Source organism: Hemicordylus capensis, chromosome 4 (assembly GCF_027244095.1).
Source record: "Hemicordylus capensis ecotype Gifberg chromosome 4, rHemCap1.1.pri, whole genome shotgun sequence".
NCBI lineage: Eukaryota > Metazoa > Chordata > Lepidosauria > Squamata > Cordylidae > Hemicordylus > Hemicordylus capensis.
In genome coordinates, this window is record NC_069660.1 from 96,142,198 (window position 1) to 96,158,695 (window position 16,498).

Genomic DNA, 16,498 nt, shown 5'->3' on the forward strand with positions numbered 1-16,498 from the left:
GGGTGGCAGGGAGGAACGCTGCCGCCCCCAAAACTACAATTTAAAATGCAGCGCCGGAGGGAGAAGAGCGGCGGGAGGGGTAAGTTCTACCCCCCCACCCTTAAAGGTAGACCCCCCCTCAGTGCCGGACCGCCCGACAGGTCCGTTTCCGAACCGGTTCGGAAGCCTCCAACATGGCCTCCGAACAGGTTCATGCACATCCCTACCCACCAAATGCCTCTGAAGCCCACAGGCAAGAGGTGAGGGCATGTCCTCTCGCTAGCTATTGTTACCCTGCAACTGATATTTAGAGGCATCTTGCCTCTGAGGAGGTGGCCTATAGCCCCAGACTAATAGCCATTGATAGACCTCTCCCCCATGAAGTTGTGTAAGCCCCTTTTAAAGCTATTCAAACTAGTGGCTATCACCACACCCTGTGGCAAAGAATTCCATAGATGAATTATGTGCTGTGTGAAAAAGTACTTCCTTTAGTTGGTCCTAAATTTCCTGGCATTCAGTTTAATGGAATTACCCTTGGTTCTAGTGTTGTGAGAGAGGAAGAAAAATTTCTGTCTGTCCATTCTCTCTACTCCATACATAATTTTATACAGCTCTATCATGTCTCCCCGTAGTCACCTCTTTTCCAAACTAAAAACCCCCAAATGCTGTAGCCTTGTCCTCATAAGTATCAGGCACTAGGCCCCTGATCATCTTGGTTGCCCTTTCCTGCTCCTTTTCCAGTTCTACAATGTCCTTCTTAAGACACAGTGACCAGAATGGTACACAGTTCTCCAAATGTAGCCTGACCACAGATTTTTATAAGGGCATTATAATATTAGCATTCTTATTTTCAATCCCCTTCCTAACTATTCCAAGCATAGAATTGGTCTTTTTCACAGCTGCTGCACATTGTGTCAATACTTTCAATGAGCTGTCCACCATGACCCCAAGATCTCTCTCCTGGTCAGTCACCGACAGCTCAGACCCCATCAGTGAATATGTGGTTGGGTTTTTTGGCCCAGTATGCATCACTTTACACTTGTTTACATTGAACTGCTTTTGCCATTTTGTTGCCCACTCACCCAATTTGGAGAGATCCTTTTGGAGCTCTTCACAATCTGTTTTGGATTTCACTACCAAATAGTTTAGTGTCATCTGCAAATTTGGCCACTTCACTGGTTACCTCAACTTCTAGATAATTTATGAACAAGCTCAAGAGCACTGGTCCCAGTACAGATCGGGGGGAGGGGCTTCTTTCCTCCATTTTGAAAAGTGTCCATTTATTCCTACCCTCTGATTCCTGCCCTTTAACCAATTAACAATCTACACATGAACCTGCCCCCTTAACCTATGACTGCTAAGTTTACTAAAGAGCCTTTGGCGGGGAACTTTGTCAAAAGTATTGGAAGTCCAAGTATACTATGTCAACCAGATCACCTTTATCCACACGACTGTTGACATTCTCAAAGAACTCCAAGGTACTTTTTCACACAACGCATAATCAACTTGTGGACTTCTCTACCACAAGATATGGTGACAGCCAATATCTGGATGGCTTTAAGAAGGGTTTGGATAACTTCATGGAGAAGAGGTCTATCAATTGCTACTAGTCAGAGGGCTATAGGCCACCTCCAGCCTCAAAGGCAGGATGCCTCTGAGTACCAGTTGCCCTCAACTCCTGCCTGTAGACTTAAAGTGGCATCTGGTGGGTCACTGTGTGAAACAGGATGCTGGACTAGATGGGCCTGATTCAGCAGGGCTGTTCTTATGTTAGTGAGACAAGACTTGTCCTTGCAGAAGCTATGCTGGTTCTCCTTCAGCAAGACCATTTCCTCAATATGTTTAACAATTTTGTCCTTAAGTATGCTTTCCATCAATTTAACCAGCACAGAAGTTAAGCTAACTGGCCTGTAGTTTCCCAGATCCCACTTGAATTCCTTTTTGAAAATGGGAGTTACATTAGCTACTTTCCATTCCTCTGGCACAGAGCCTGATTGCTGGGATAAGTTAGATATTTTTGCCAGGAGACCAGCAATTTCACATTTGAATTCCTTCAGAACTCTTGGGTGGATGCCATCTGCCCCTGGTGATTTGTTAATGTCTAGTTTTTCAAGACAGTTTAAAACATAATCTTTCATCACCTCAAACTGGCCTAGTTCTTCAGTCTCCAAACCTGAGCAGCTCAGTTCTGGAGTGGATATATAGTCAGTATCCTCTGCCGCGAAGACAGATACAAATAACTCATTCAGAACACTCTGCATTCTCCTCATCCTCTTTAATAATCCCTTTTACACCCTCATCTAAGGGTCCAACCGCCTCCCTGGCAGGTTTTCTGATTCTGCTATATTTAAAGAAGTTTTTGTTATTCCCCTTGACACTTCTAGAGATATGCTTCTCAAACTCTCTATTTTTGAGAAGTTTCCTCTTCTGAAGTCCAATGCATCTGTGTTGGGCTTCCTTGCCAATGCTCCAATCACATAAAAGCTGTTTTGGATCACACCATGGTTACTGTTCCCCAATGTTGGCTTTTTACCCAGGCTTTTACATGATCGTTTTTACTGCAGCTTCTCTGTGTTTTTATCTGTTATCTGTTGTCATGTTTTTATGCTTGTTTATATGTTTTTAGCTTGATGTTTTTATTGCTTGGTGTTTTTATTGCTTTTATTGTATGTTTTAATTTTTGTAAACCGCCTTGGGGTTTTCTTTTAACAAAAGACGGTATAGAAATGTAAAAATAAATAAATAAATAAATAAAATGTTTCTACAACTCTCGCACCAGGTCCCTGGCACCACTCAGGATTAAGTCCAAGGTCCCCTTCTCTCTGGCTAGTTCTGTGATCAGGCACTGTTCTAAGGCACAGTAATTTAGCGTGTCCAGAAATTTGGCCTCTTTGTCAATACCCACATGTGAATTTGCCCAGTCTATGCGAGGGCAATTGAAGCCATCCATTATCACAGCTCTTTCTCTCTTTGATTAGCTTCTCCAACTTGAGGTCAGCATTTTGATCTGGAGGGAGATAGCACATCCCTTGTTACACATTTCCTTTCAGTCCTCATATTTTCACCCATAATGATTCTGTGGAGAATTCTGGACCTAGCTTAATGGATTCTATCCCTTTTTCAATATACACTGCTACTCCACCCCCAATCCAATTTAATCCAAACCAATTTTTCTACTCCACCCCCAATCCAGTGCTACTTCACCCCCATTTTGTACCCCATGGTCCAACCAGGATCTAGGCTACAATACCAGCTTCAGATCCTGGAAAAGCCAGCTAGAATAATACAGGGTTGCCAGGTTCAGACATTACAACAAATCCTGACTTCTTCTGTCAGGACTGAAGTCTAATCATTTCTCTTCTTGCACACAAAATGGAAGGAGGAATGTACATCCCTGGGCTAGGGAACATCACACAGAACCAAGATTCAATCTTGACTTCACATCTGAACTGGGCCATAGGGTATAACTAGACATTATCACATCTTGGGCTTCTGGCTAAGATCAAATGTGTGTAGTGCAGGCATTACCTGTACATATCCTCCTATGGGGCAAATAGGAAGAGTTTTTGTGTGTGGGGGGGAATGCATTTTAATTGGAAAGATGGTGCAAGCCGGGGGGGGCAGTGTTAGTCCCTCCTTCCCCCAGTGCTGCGGTCCCCATCTGTTCCACCCACCAGATGCTATTAACTTAAAAAAACACAACAAAACAAACAAACAAAACCTCACAGGAGAGACTGATCCTGAATAGGCTAACTGAAATAAATGAGTCTTAAATTGTTTTTTAAGAGGAGGAAGATAATCAATTAAATGAATATTGGCTGGTAAAGAGCTCCATAGATAAGGAGCAGTAACTGAAGAAGCACAGAGATGTGAAATAGAGGAAGAGATACAGGGTTTAACAAGCAGCAAAGAACTAGAAGAACACATAGAGAGCAATCCGAGATGAACGATAAGAGCTAGATAATAAGTACATATGAAGTTAATGGAATGTTAAACTGAATAGAAAAAGGAAATGGTCAGTAGCAAAAAAATCAAAAGCAGAGAAACATGATCATATCGGTGTGCAGAAAAATAAGATAGGTGGCAGAATACACAAACAGAAACAAGGAAATCTGACTTGCAATGAAATCCTATGTGTGATTACTCAGAAGTCAGTCCTACTGCGTGCACAAGACGCAGCCTAAAAGGACACTATAATTCAACAAGGATGATAAAAGAATGAAGCAAACTCTGGGCAGAACCAAAAGAAATTAAAAACTGGATGTTACCAACATCTAACAAACAAAAACTACAGGACTTAATCAATAATCAAGTGTGCAAAGAAAAAGGAAGAGAAGATACAAACACAAAACCCAGATTTCTAGTCTGAGTGGGAAAGGGAGATGATAATATCATCAGTAGATAAACAAACAGAAGGAACGAGAAGAGTGCAGAGGAAAAATAAGAAGTTTTGTTGTGAAAGATTTTCAAGGAATGATCGCACTAGCTTGAGAAAAACAACAAGACGGCAAGATGAAAGATAGAGAAGAAAATAAATTGGGAATAAAAAAAGCAAGTGGGACCTGTAGCAAAAATGTTATAGTGTATCCCAAACCCCTGCTCATTTTCAAGGCTCCAGCCAGCCTTCAACAAGAGCCTCATAGCAATGTTCAGGCTTCACAAGGGGAAAGGAACTTCTTCCCCATTCCCCCTGCTGTGCTATATCTCACTAGACGGTTATTTTTTGGGATGGCTAACATCAATGAGCGGTTCTGCAGAATGAAAAAGGTATATTTTGTCTTCCTCTCCTCCCTCTCGAAACATTCCTGTGCAGTGTGTTCCTGTACAGACTTTTGCAAACTCATGGCCCTCCCAACCCTAGACTCTCTACCTCCAGTATCCTTACTATAAAGAGAATTGAGCAGGCCAATTGCTCTAATGTTAAGAGGAAAACCAAGACAGTAAGGACTATTAAATCCAAGATAGTGCAAAGAAGAAAATTATTATTATCAGGAGCGCTGTAGGCAGGTTATGGATCAAGAAAAAGAACAGAATACTGGTGTTGATGTTTATAGAGATTTAAGCCCTGTTCAGGCATTATAAAAACTGTGGATGCTATGAATACATACAACATTCCTGAGAATGTCCTCTGAAGCCCTGTCCACACATTGATGCACTCTGAAGCCCAAGGTTATGTCATTTGACTGCATCGTTCTGAGTTCATGAGTACAATATTTGTTACTAGCCGACCCCGCACAGAGCATCTGTGTGCTCTTTGGGGCTGGCAGTTACCTCTTCCTCCCAGCTTTCTGCCTCAATCTCCACTTCCAGGCCCAGCCACCTCTCCTCCCCACGGCCACTTCTGCCCCCCACTCCTCTCCCCGGGCCTTGCCTCTGCGGCTGGGCCCACCACTGCCTCTGGCCTCCATGGCCAGGCCTGTCGCGGCAACCAATCCTCCTGGGTGCACCTCAGCCAATCAGGCATATCCGCCGCCCAGGCAATCAGCTGGACGCTGGGACGCACATTCCAATGCACACCCAAGATAATTTTATAGATAGACTGTTAACTGTGGATGGTTAGGGGTGGTGTTTCAGAGACCACACGGGGCAGGGCTTTGGGGTGTGCTTTTGGAGATGCACAGAATCCCCATTTTTAAAACATATTTCAACAGTACTTAAGAAAATTAGTCATGGAAAATAAAATAGTTTATTAGGCAGTAAGTTCAGAAACCAGATATTTAAGGATCAAAATTGGTGTTTGGTTAAAAAAAAATGTAAGAGAGAAAACTGCACAATCAAGCAACTTAGAAACAAATGATGAGAAGCTGGGTGGTGGTTAGCCAACAAAGGAAGAATCAAGAGTAGGTGTCTTTGTTTTTATTCAAGTAACTAAAGTAGAAGGCATTTCTGTTCTGCTTCGGTTGTTCTTGAGCAAGCAAGCAACTTGATCAGTTGATTTTATTACTCTTGGCTGCTTATTTTCATTAAATGTTTACTGTTGCAATGTTATGAATTATATGTATTTTAATTGATGTAATTTCTTTTGTAAGCTGGTCTAGGAACTATGTGCTGTGTGGGATGGGGGTGGAGAGATGTTTTTTTAAAAGGAGGATTATCTCAAAACTTGAAGTTTCAAGAACAGTCTGCAGAATATAGAAATTTATCAATTCATATGTTCCTTGCAATGGGAAAGCTTAAGTCTTGATATTTGTTTTTTGTTGCATTGTGGATAGCAAAAGCATTAAAAATGGTTTTGTAGAAATCAGACATTTGGTATTTTGAAACAAGTAGTTCTAAATGGTATTAATGAACATACTTGCTGCTTCTTTTAACATGACGACTCTTAGCTAGGATCCCCTCTCATATGCTGTTAATTTTGTTTGTATCCATCAGTCAGCGCACATGGATGGGCTACATAGTGGGGTTGTGGATACTTTGAGTGGCCACCATCTTAAACTAACATTGTGGAATAGACCAAAAATTATCCTTGTCAGGGTCCCCTAGGATCTTTTCCCATAAGCTGTGGTTTGTACTGGACTGTAAACGCAAACATTTTTTAAAATTTTTAAAATTAAATTACATACATTATACTTACAATAAATAGTTCCAAAAACTCAGACTAAATCCCCTCATACTTAGAAAAATAAGATCTAACTAGCTGACCCGGCACAGAGCATCTGTGCAGTTGTGCACTGAGCCTGTGGCGCCCGCCTGCAGCTCACCCCCCGTGGCTCGCCCCCTCCCCCCACAGCTCCCCTCACCTCAGAGATCTTCCCAGCCTCACCTGAGCTGCACTCCGTTGCTTCCACCCACCTCACCCTGCTGCCTATTGGCCAAGCTGCAGCCCCCTATCCCCAGAGACCTCCCCACCCTCACCTGAGCCCCCTCCTGCTCCTCCCCCCAGAAGCAGAAGCAGTGGTTGACCAGGTAGTTCCTCGCTGCTGCCACCACCACCACCATGGCTGCTCATTCCCCTCAGGCTGCTGACAGGCCCGGGCCCATCCCTTGCCTGCCTGCCTCCCGGTCACAATGGCCTCAGTAGCCCCAAACAGCAGCAGTGGTTGATTGGGCCTTTCCTTGCTGCTAGTGCCACCATGGCCGCTCATTCCCCTCAGGCTGCTGACAGGCTCAGGTCCATCCCTTGCCCTTCTGTCTGTCTCTCTTCCTCCCCCCTTCTTTTTCTCTTTCTCTCTCCTCTACTCGCTCTTCCCCACTCTTTCTTCCCCCTGCCTTCATGTTTTTTTCCTCACCCTCCCTCCCTCCCTGACTTAACAGATTTTGTTCATCTTGTTTCCTCATCTAATTCAAACAACGGCATCCTCCTGCTCCTGTAGGGGCTCTTTCCTCCCTCACGACCTGTCTTTTTGCAGACCCCTGCCTGCTATCATTCATATATATATATATATATATATATATATATATATATATATATGTATATGTATATGTATATGTATGTATATTCATTCCTAAGAACATCTTCCGGCCAGTAACAGTTGCATTCAAACTGCCCTTAACCATCACAGGCTCCTCCTCCTTATCTGCATAGGGAATCCCCACTGCCCAATCACCACAGTGCCACAGGCTCCTCCCCACTATCTGCATATGGAATCCCCACTGCCCAATCACCATGGTGCTTCTGCTCTCACAGGCTCCTTCTCCCTATCTGCATATGGAATCCCCACTGCCCAATCAGGTGCTTTTGCTTGCAAACTCTGTCAGCCAATCGCCTCCTTTCTACCACGTCCCCATGCATGGCCCATCTTGAAGAATTAATAATATAGATCTTTTAAAAAAGAACATTCATGGTTGCTAAAGTAAGTAAATTGAAGATCCATTTTTCAATATCTACAGCAGGCTTCCCCAAACTGCGGCCCTCCAGATATTGCTGAACTACAACTTCCAGCATACCCAGCCACAAAAAATTGTGTCTAGGGATGCTGGGAGTTGTAGTTCAGCAACATCTGGAGGGCCGCAGATTGGGGAAGCCTGATCTAGAAGATATTTACATTTCCAATTTGCTAAAATAATGTGTTTAGCCACCGAAAGGCCCTAGTAAGCAATTTCCATTGATTGGGTTATTCCTTTTACATCAAAAGGCAATCCCAACAAAACTGAAATGACTAAATTGATATAGTCACTTATCTTTTTCCTGGGAAATAATGGAAATATTACCTTACAATTAAGGAATAGATGTAAGAGTCCCGCCTCTCCTTCCCCACATCTCCAACATTTGTCAGATTTGCTCAACCTACATTCACAGTGTCTAATCAGAGTCCAATAAGAATGAAAGACCATTTTTTGTTGGACTAACGCAAAAGTTATTAGAAGAGGACACAGAGAGAGACACACAGACATGGTGATCTTCTAAGCTTTCTTCCTTTCAGAAAGTAGGCTAAAAATGGGTCAACCAACAGCCACATGATTACAACAGCAGTGCAAAATCCAACTGCAGTACCACAGCACTTATGCAAAAGAAACAATTACAAATCCTTGTGAGCATGACATGTCAATTATAGGTAGCACTGACCACAACTTCCCCTACTGAATATCCCAAAGATATACCTGGATCAATGATGATGTTATTGGAGATACAATGTGTGTTAATGGGGATGCAAATCACTTCCTCAATACAAAGGGAGTGACTTGCACTCTAGGCACATGAGTGTCAGCTGCCTGTGCCAATTGCCATATAGTTAATACTTTAACATTTGACATTAGCTTACAAATGCTTGTCTTTTTCCACTCAAAATGGTCATGGGTATGCTCGTCTGTTCAGTAACTGCATTCTAGTTCTATCATGTACCTTGGTCCCAACCACTGTGATGTGTGACCACGGAGTAGCCACATAGCCAATCACAGCATTTTACTTTCTTCAAGTGTAACTGTTGATGATCAGAGGACAATCTGGCAATGAACGTGGCTAATACCAGATGCTAATATCTTCAGCCACTAGTGGCACAACCACCAATGGGATTTGTTTCAATTACTTTTAAAAAAGCAACACACCACCAGTGTTATTGGGCCATATATCATTTAGGTACTAATATCAGTTTCTAGACTTTTTCTTTCAGCATGACTGGCCTTAGTAACCTTAATTAGAGGGAATATAAAGAATAATACATACACATTCTTTTAACAAACACCATAGACCTATATATGATTTGTTATTGTCACTTAACTAAATTAAAGTTTTTCCCTCTACCATGCAGCTCAACTTCGTAAAGCTATTAAAATATCCATCATTAGGTAAAAGGAAGTACACACTGGTCACAATCACACCTGTGGCAAAATGTATAGATTTTAGATTCTATTTTACTTCAGTAGATAATGCTTCAGAGGTAACGGTGGGGGGTTTGTAAAAATTTGAAGTGTAGCTTAACACAAAAATAGAGAAACACCTCCCTCTCCCCCACAACAGGTAAACCCAAAGAGGTATCAGAGACATGTAATTAGTAAGAGGGATATCCACATTTTTATTACTACACATTCCAACCAGGGAAAAAGGACTAAAAGTGTAATTTGCTATGCTTAAAAAATGCTTGGAATTGGAGCACACTTTCCCTCTCTTTAAAGATATAATTTTAAGTTCCTAACAGGCAAAATTATATCATCAATTAATTCTTTATTGGAGAAATTCTGGAATTTTTTAGGAATAAAACACAGATCTGTATTGAAGAGACTTCTATATTGCAGCAAAAACACAGCCAAGATTAAAGAGGCATTTTCTATAGCAGCAGATAGCATCATCTCCCCACTACTTAAGAACTCCACAATTAATCATGACAACATTAGCAGTAGGTGAGATGCATATTAAAAAGCATCAGGCCCTTGCCTTACTTTCCAAAGGATTAATGTTCTACTTTTAATTCTCTAACCACATACACAACTCTCAGGAATGCAAACACATTTTACAGTACTAATGACAGCAAACTTTTTTTTTAAAAGTCTACAGCACTAACAGGATTTGTCATGCTGCTATCCTTACGTTTAGGTTGTAAATGGTGAAGAGGGGGGCTTAGCAGGGAACATAAGGCATTTGTGGTATTGAGCAGATCATACCTTGTGATTGAGCAGATCATAACTTGTGATTAAGAAACCCAGTGCTCAAATGACTGGGGGAAATTCCAGCAAGTTTTTGACTAAAACAAGTGCAGCTTGTTATGCAGGGGAAAGAAAAGCTGCACCTGCTGAAATTCCCTCCTCTGTGTATCTATTAAAGGTACAGGAGACCTGTCCTCTTTTCCATATGGCAGCCTTAACCATGACAGGGCAGAATCGTTATATTTTCTTGTTAGAATTTCAATACTTCCTTCTCCTTGCTCAAGACAAAGTCATTTTTCCACGTTCTGCTGTCACCTGAAGATTCCCAGCATCATGCAAAACAATGGCAGTAATGTTGCCTGTGACTACTCACCTCAAGAATGCAAAAGATAATGAGAAGCTTTGAGAGTCGGAGTAGCCATGATACCAATGCCTCTCAAACTGTTAGATGAACTCCAATAATAAAGGCTAACTTTCAAAAATGGCACAGAACTGAGGTATGAAATTATCAGGAATCTCACTATAGCAGCCTTGTTGTTTGTCAATGAAATGGTCAAGCAAGACAACTTCCTTCAAATTCTTACATCCTAACATGTAAAGTGGCAAATCCATCAATAGGAGCTTAGTGCCACAACAGACACACTTTTAAAATGTTGTTTTGCCTGACCTAGAACTCTGGCAAGGTTAAAGGGCCTAGCGTTCTGTCCCGGCCAGGAGCAGGAATTGAAGGAGGGGGGAGAGGTGCAACAGAAGAAAATAAAAATACTAAGAGAAAAACGAAACTACGCAATTAAACGAAAGATAAAGAGAGAAGCAAGAAATAGCAGGAAAAGAGGGGGTAAACAGAAAGAAAAGCCAACAAACTTTCCTTTCTATCAACAGCTCAAAACTTGTAATGCCAGGCAAAGTTGACTGGGAGCAGACAACGAAAGACTGAGGGAGATAAGGAGTGGCACAGTTGCATATAGCAGATGGGGGCAGGAAAGAGACTTGGGAGGCTCCAGCGTGGTCTTCATGCATGCGCGAAGCCCATAGGTGTAAAAGGCAGAGACCATATCAAAGAAACAAAAATTAAAAGGTCTAGGTCTGAGTGAAGGAAAAGGTATTTACCTGGTGTCTAAAAGAACAAAGTAATGAAGCCAGGTGAACCTCACTGGGGAGGTTATTCCATACATTTTATTTATTCATTCATTTATTTAATTAATTTATATACCACCTAGTATACAAATCTCTAGGCAGTTTACAGAATGGGGTGCAACCACCGAAAAGGCCCTCTCCCTAGAAGGCACCCGCCTCACCTCGTTTGGCATGGGCATTCAGAGCAGGGCCTCTGAAGAAGATCTTAAGGTTCAGGTAGGGACATATGAGGCAAGGCGCTCTCTCAGGTCACCCCGTCCCAAGCCATGCCATCCAAGATGGCACTGAAGCTTCCTGTAGCTCCAAATCCCTTTAACAATCCTCTGTCATGCTGTGCACAGGACTTCTCTGCACAGAGGTAAATGCTGGGAGCAACTGCCTCACAGGGCCATGTGCAGATGATTTGACTCTGACGCTGAAACTTTGCACAGGCCTAGAGATCACTGGCAAGGAAACTTCACAGATGCACACATTAAGCAGTAATTGCAGATAGATATAACTAGTGCAGGTCAGTTCTTAGATGGGCCTGCTGTTTAGCACACTGGAAGAACCTACACTGGCTTCACCAGTCAAAGAAACCCAGTAGTGGTCAGTACAAATGAGCTAGGGGCAGAAAACGAGCCAAAGGTGCAGTGCATGATGCTCCCATTCACCCCACCCTAGCTACCCACCTCTCTCTCACACCCAACCCAGCAGGCTGGTTTCGCCCAACTGGGGATTGAACTCCTCAGGAATTCCCCATCTGCCTGGTTGGGGAGTTCAATCTTGAATGAACTCCCTGATAAGTTCTGGGCAAGGCAAGAAGAAGCTGTGGCAGGGAGGAATATGACCTCCATGCACTGCACCTGCAGCTCATTTGTACTGGCTGCTATTAGATAAACCCACACTCTTATCAAAGAACACATACAGACACACAGCCTCTTCATTCTATTTGTATAACAGGAGGAGAATAATTTATAGGGCTGGTCTAAAGACTGTAGACTTAAGTATATGGAGCACTTTGAACACTTAATTTTTTAAAATACTTTTAAAATACCACAAAAAGTGTGCTCAAACTTCCCCACTTCCAAAAGCAATAATGAATACATTAAGAAATCTATGAAGCATGTATGTTGCAATCTATATTAATTTCACACACAAAAACAACACAAGTGAACATCTCAGATACAAAACATGTCTCCTACTCTATGCAATAATGCAACACAGGTCTAGTAACAAGTATTCAATGACTAGATTTACTCAAAATTGTCAAAAACTAAGGAAATATGTGATAATTTATGTTAACGATACAGTGACATACTACATGAGCTTCTTCTAGTATTTATTTTATTTTATTTATTTTTACATTTCTATACTGCCTTTCGTTAAAAGAAAACCCCAAGGCGGTTTACAAAAATTAAAACATACAATAAAAGCAGTAAAAACATCAAGCAATAAAAACATCAAGCTAAAAACATATAAACAAGCATAAAACCACGACAACAGATAACAGATAAAAACACAGAGAAGCCGCAGTAAAAAATGATCATGTAAAAGCCTGGGTTAAAAGCCAAGTCTTTAAAAGCTTTCTAAAAGCCATGATGGAGTCTGAGGAACGAATGGCCACCGGGAGAGCATTCCAGAGTCTAGGGGCAGCAACAGAGAAGGCCCTGTCCCGAGTGCATGAAAGCCGGGCCTCCCTCATTGTCAGCACCCGGAGCAGGGCCCCCTCAGATGTCCTTGTCAAGCGGGCAGCAACCCTTGGGAGCAGTATGTAATTTCAAGATGGTTGCTATTTCAAGGCAGCTAACTGAATTTATTGACACTGCTGTACACACAACCATGCAACTCTTATTTAGGAAAAAACAAGGGTTAATTGACTGAGATGCTCTACTTGGGGCCAGGGCTGTCCTTAGGGAATGGCAAGCAGGGCGACCGCCCTGGGCCCTGCAATTTTAACCCCCATTAGAATGACAGCCCTGCTTGGGGCCCAAAGGCATTATCTGCCAGTCACTTTGAATCCTTATTTATTTATATCCTCCCCCCCCCACACTTTTTCTCTTATGTAATTTATTTTCTCTAGTTTGGTGGGATATCCAAGAAGTGGGACCAGAAGTATGTCTCAGAGGCAATGGAGAACAGGGATGTGCAGAACTGGTTTGATCACAAACCAGGCCAGTTTGAATGGTTTGATTGAGAACTGCTCTGAACCAGTTTGAGCTTGTTCATTGAACTAATTGGCCCAGCTGATCAGTTCGACCGAACCCGTCCACATACCTGCGGTTGGGTCCGAATTCGGACCAAATCATGTCAAATGTTCCCTAATGGAACATTTGTAAATGCTCCCTAAGGGAGCAAATGGTAATCCTAATGGAGGATGTGAGGTAGAGAAGAGCAAGGGATTTGAGGTTTATATCTCACTAGTGGGCCCGGGTGCAGAGCAACTGCGCCTCTAGTTGGGCCAGGCTGTCCTGCCTCCTCCTCCCGGCCAGCGGGGCTTCAACTGATGTCCATCCACCTCCTTGCCGCCACCATTATTTCCCTTCCGACGGCTGGTGTGGTAAGTGGCCAATAACAACGGGGCTCAACTGCCGCCCAACTGCTTTCCGCAGCACCCTTGTGCCGACCTCAAGTTCCTTAGCGCACGTTCTGAGGCGGCGAACCGCCACCCGCCCCCTTCCGCCGAATTCCCTGGCACTTTATGTTGCAGCCTTCTACAAACTCCATCCCCAGTCCCCAAACTCCCTGCTTCACGACCCCAGCTGGCAAACTTCCTGGCTTTCCGAAGTGGACGCCCGCACTCCTCTCCGGCTGCTGCCTTCTCGCTTTCCGAACTCTCACACACTGTCAGCCAATCACCTCCTTTCTGCCACGTCCCCATGCATGGCCCATCTTAGAGAAATAAGTATATAGATCGATACATTGTTTATATCTGTAATTATTTAATGTTGAAAACCAACATAATTGTTCGGGGGGGGGCCACACAGAATGACCCATCCATAGCCACACAAAATGATGCATCAAAAATGTCCATTAAACTACCAATACCTCATAAAGCAGCTTTCGCAAAGCCAGGCAGCAAGGGGCAGTGTTCCCTTTAAGGCATGCACAAGTGCATGCACATACAAGTTTTTTGATGTTTACTCAGTTAATTTTAGATCCCACTCAGAATGAATCTGGAAAGTCCCACTCTGAATATATGTGCGTGCACACTAACTTGATACTGCCACCCAGAACAAAAATCATCCCGCACACAGATGAAAAAAATTAGAGAGAACCCTGGCAAGGGGGTTAGTCTTCAAATCAATTGCTTTTGCAGGGGAGTCTACTCATATGCCAAAGGGGTGATTCTCCCGCTATGCCCTGGCAGCTTTTGCACATGTCTCTGACTGGACCCTAATTTGGCATTCATGGCTGGCAAATTCGTCAGTCAGGGCCAATTAAAAATTTACATGTATGTGGTGACACCATGCAAGCAGCCATCATTTTGTGTGGTTTGGCCCAATTACATGGAATGTCTCCATACCAGCTGCTATCAGAAGAGAGAGAGAGAGAGAGAGAGAGAGAGGAGTATGTGTGTACACACACACACAAACATTTACTTACACTTATTTATTTATCATGTTTTTATACCACCTGACATATATATCTCTAGGTGGAATACAAAATGTAAAACTATTTAAAAATCAGCACAGATTAAAATATACGAAACAATTAAAGCAGTAGCATAACATAGAAATAAAACAGTAGCATAAAACAATTATTAAAACAAATTATTAAAATTAATTCTAATTAAAAGCCTGTGAGAACAGATGAGTGTTGAGGGTCCCTTCCTGAAAACAAACAGAGAAGGAGATGCTCTTATTTCAGCAGGGAGCATATTCCAAAGCCCTGGAGCAGCCACAGAGAAAGCTCTGTCCTGGGTTGTCATCAAATGAGCCGGTGGCAACCATAACCGGACCTCTCCAGAAGATTGTAACAGGCAGGACGGTTTATGACAAAGGAGGCACTCTCTTAAATACCCTGGACCAAAGCCATTAAGGGCTTTATAGGTAATAACCAGCACTTTGTATTTCACCCGGAAACATATCGGCAGCCAGTGCAGTTCCCTCAAACCAGTGTTATGTGGTCCCTTCAAGTTGTCCCAGAGACCAATCTGGCTGCTGCATTCTGTACCAATTATAGTTTCTGGACAACGTACAAAGGCAGCCCCACGTAGGGTGCATTGCAGCAGTCAAGCCTGGAGGTTACCAGCATATGTACCACTGTTTTAAGGACATTTACCTCCAGAAATGGATGTAGCTGACGTGTCAGCCAAAGCTGATATAAAGCTCTCCTGGCCACTGCCTCAATCTGAGAAACCAGAGAGAGCTTTGGGTCCAGGAGCACTCCCAAGCTACGTACATGATCATTCAAGGAGAGTGTAACTGAGTCCAGAACAGGCAGATCTAAACCATCTCTTGGGTCTTGACCCCCCAGAGTCAGTACCTCCGCTCATCCAGCCCATTACCGCCTCCAAGAAGGCATTTAGAGTTATTAAAGGCATTTCCTGATGAAGCTGACATGGAGAAATAGATCTGGGTGCCATCAGCATATTGATAACACCCAGCAACAAACCTCCTGATAATATCTCCCAGCAGTTCCATGTATATGTTAAAAAACATTGGAGACAGTATGGAGCCTTGTGGAACTCCACACTTGAGTTCTCACTTTGCAGAACAGTCTCCAAGCGAATCTACTGGAGATAGATAGATAGATAGACCCACCACAGCAGCACAGAGTGACTGTCCCCATTCCCTACCCTTCTTGTTTTCATTATTCTAAGCATAAGTTAACAAACTGCTAAACCATTCCTGGTTTTGCTCTGTGATATTGTGGCATTCTAAGATTTCATTTGGCAATTCACTGCAAAAACCCTTTGAATCAACTACCCAAAAACATCTTTTAAAACCTCAAAACACATGGCATAACAGTGACAATAAACAGGACTTAATCGCGGGGTCTGAAAGTCTCCAAAGAATAAATGGAGGAATATGTGCTGAATTGTAATTGTGGAAATAAAATATAGTTTGGTTTGGGAAACAACTTTCTCCTTCCCAAGTCAGAACTGTTAACCAAGGAAGCATATATAACCAGTGTGGTTAGAGACTAAACTGGTATATAGGTCTGGTGAATATCTGCCTGTCAACAGCACTGATGGGATATGAGCAATGAAGGGTTGATCTGGAGGAAGCTAGAAATATATAGACAAAAAATGACAGTCTTCTATGCAACAGTTAATGTGCAGCCAAAGCACATGTTTTCCCTTTTAAAAAGAGATCAATTTCCATACCCTATACCTTCTTCTCTCAGCTGCACTCGTCTATCCTCCCTGCCTGTTAAG

The 16,498-nt window shown here is 42.8% G+C and overlaps 1 protein-coding gene across 8 annotated transcripts in view; it reads right to left on the reverse strand.

The window, feature by feature from the left end:
- The window catches only part of SSBP3 (single stranded DNA binding protein 3), a 222,379-nt gene that overhangs the window by 39,336 nt on the left and 166,545 nt on the right, over positions 1 to 16,498 (reverse strand). Inside the window, exon 1 of one of the 8 annotated variants that reach the window (XM_053243614.1) lies at positions 10,018 to 10,067. The exons of the other annotated variants lie outside the window; for them this stretch is intronic. The gene's annotated coding sequence lies outside the window, so the exon portion shown is untranslated. Of the gene's footprint in view, positions 1 to 10,017; positions 10,068 to 16,498 lie in introns of those variants that run through there. 8 annotated transcript variants of the gene reach the window in all.